The sequence below is a fragment of the Penaeus vannamei genome, chromosome 27, assembly GCF_042767895.1.
Source record: "Penaeus vannamei isolate JL-2024 chromosome 27, ASM4276789v1, whole genome shotgun sequence".
In the NCBI taxonomy this organism is placed as follows: domain Eukaryota; kingdom Metazoa; phylum Arthropoda; class Malacostraca; order Decapoda; family Penaeidae; genus Penaeus; species Penaeus vannamei.
Window position 1 is genome coordinate 22267743 of NC_091575.1, and position 2500 is coordinate 22270242.

The window sequence follows — 2500 nt, forward strand, 5'->3', positions numbered from 1 at the left end:
ATGTACAAAGGTAGCAATTTTATATGGAATGATAAAGTCATGATGATGCTTTGCCATTACAACAGTGCACTGTCTCCAAACAAAATTTACCTGCCCTGTTGTGTTGCTGAGAGTTTTCGTGAAATACATATTTAATGATATTCGAAATACCAGAATTTTGCAAGAAGGCCTTGTTGTATGATTAGCGATGCATGTCAGATTTAAAGTAATTTGTCTTTGGTGCTTAATAGGCCTTGATGTTTTAGCATAAGCTATGGGAAAGCTGAGAAAGGAGGTTGCGCTTTGCTAGACTTACGGCCAACTTTTAATTAATTAATGGATATATCTTTTAGCCAAGTCAAAGAAGATTCCTTCACTTGATGATTTTGTTTAAAGTTTATGTAAGATCTGATCCTAAAATATCCGAATGTAATTGGGTTTGAGAGTATTTTAGGTATTTAATGTTAAACTTTTTATATAAGGGCCCTTTCTTGATGATGAGATACAAAAAATAGGCATTTCAAATGAAAGTCAACTTAATTTTCTTTTTAGATTTTTCTTGCATATGGTATGATTCAACAATTAAGTACATTGAGCTTTAGTATGATAGGTATTGTGATCAAGATTGCCTTAAGGGGACTGTCCTGGAAAATACCTACTTACATTTTTTAGATATATTTCACAAAATATTTCGACATAAATCAGTGAGAGGATTTTTTCTGATATAGGGGTAAAGGTGTTCTTTGAACATTCATGAACTCATATCTGTGCGCAGTATCATTATCAAATGCCGTACGCATAATTGGAACAAGCAAAAGTCCATATATGTGTACCCAGGCACATATTAGCGGCCTATCTCCTCACATGTTGGCAGGTTTTGCGTGCACTGGCCCAGCACTAATCATAGCTAGGCTTTAAGTAAATATGATTTTTTGGTAACTTAGATAACCTGTTTAAGAATGCTCCTGAAATATTTAAAAGTTGAGTAACCAGCAAAGAGAAAAGATAAGATAATGCTAATGTCAGTGGAGGAAATCGTCTCCTGTTCATCAGATAATTGTAAATTTAATGTGCAGGAAATCATTCTTCAGTATGACTCTAGTTGTTTCATAAAAGGGGGAAAAAAATAGTCTATATTCAATAAGAGGACATTCTATTATCAGAGGAATGTTTGGTATAGAATGCATATATCACCTCAATGCACTTAACATGAAAAGGAAGCCTGGAATCAGATTTCATTTTTACTCATAAAATTATGTCTTTGAACTTGGAATATATAAGACTTGAAGAAAATAAAGACTTCAAGAAATTAGAAAGATAAAACATAGAAAAAGCTGGTCTCTGTAACTGAATGATTAAACTACTGGAGAAGGATTCTCACTTCGGCCTAGTCAATCAGCATGAACTTGATTAACATATCCACCATACATAAACATCTTATTGGCATCTGTGTATAATCTGATGTGTGTCCCATTTGTGAGTAGATAACCATGATAAGGCCTGGTCTAGGTCACTTTGTAGGCTGTGTTTCATATGGGAATGAACTCTAATTAACATTTGTTTAAAACCAGAAAAAGTAAGCACATGATTTATAGTGGTTATCATCTCTACTAATTGATTTCAGGTCATCATAAAAAAAGAAATGAGATCAGAGAAGAAGCATCAAGTTATTCATATCAAATATGAGAAATATGTTTTAGATAACCATTGCCATGATGATTAATGCCACACGTTACTTACTTAATTGTGGTTAGTAGTGAGATTTGATAATTACTTTTTTTTTTAATATAGCTGTTGGACCCATTGATGCCAGGTACATAGGTTACACCCTACAGTCTTGTTTTGTTTTATTAGCTCCGTTCTGCTGGGAACAACAGATTTTCACTATAGATTTGCTTTGCGAAATGTGTTTACACACATGCACATCCTCCAAGGAGTCAATTAGTAGACCTATGTGACCTCACCTGATTTCCCCTTTGATAAGAAGAAAGAAAGAAAAAAAAGAATGCTATTTATGTCAAGGTCATTATTATGGTTATTGTTATAATTATTGTTTCATTTTTACTAAGAATGCTGATAGAAGTATAAGATAGAATTGGATATTCCCGAAAACCAAGGAGAATGGTAAATAGGTGAGATAGGCGGGATTAGTGGGTGACTCCTTGGTGACTAAGCACTTACGGAGCATAAAAACAATAAACTAAAGTCACAGTGGGCATGGTATATACATAAGCTACATGCCATCCCTGGCAGCATCGAGTTAATTTTGTTTGCACATACCCTTGTTAGCATCACAAGCAATTTGTTATCAAGAAGTTGGTTTATTTCTTCTATATTTTTGGAAAAAGTTTTAATTTCAGTTAATTTGTTTATTATCACCCCTATCATGATTGTTAGATGATTGACAATAAAAAGGAAAACTTTTCTTTAAAAATATCAAGGATTGGAAAATAGGTGAGATAAGTAGATTTATTAACTGACTCCTTGGTTACTAAGCACTTCTGGAGTTAACTATGTTTAA

The 2500-nt window shown here is 33.3% G+C and overlaps 1 protein-coding gene across 2 annotated transcripts in view; it reads left to right on the forward strand.

Moving 5' to 3' along the window:
• Positions 1–2500, forward strand: part of Gprk2 (G protein-coupled receptor kinase 2) — a 55791-nt gene that overhangs the window by 21577 nt on the left and 31714 nt on the right. The window lies entirely within an intron of this gene.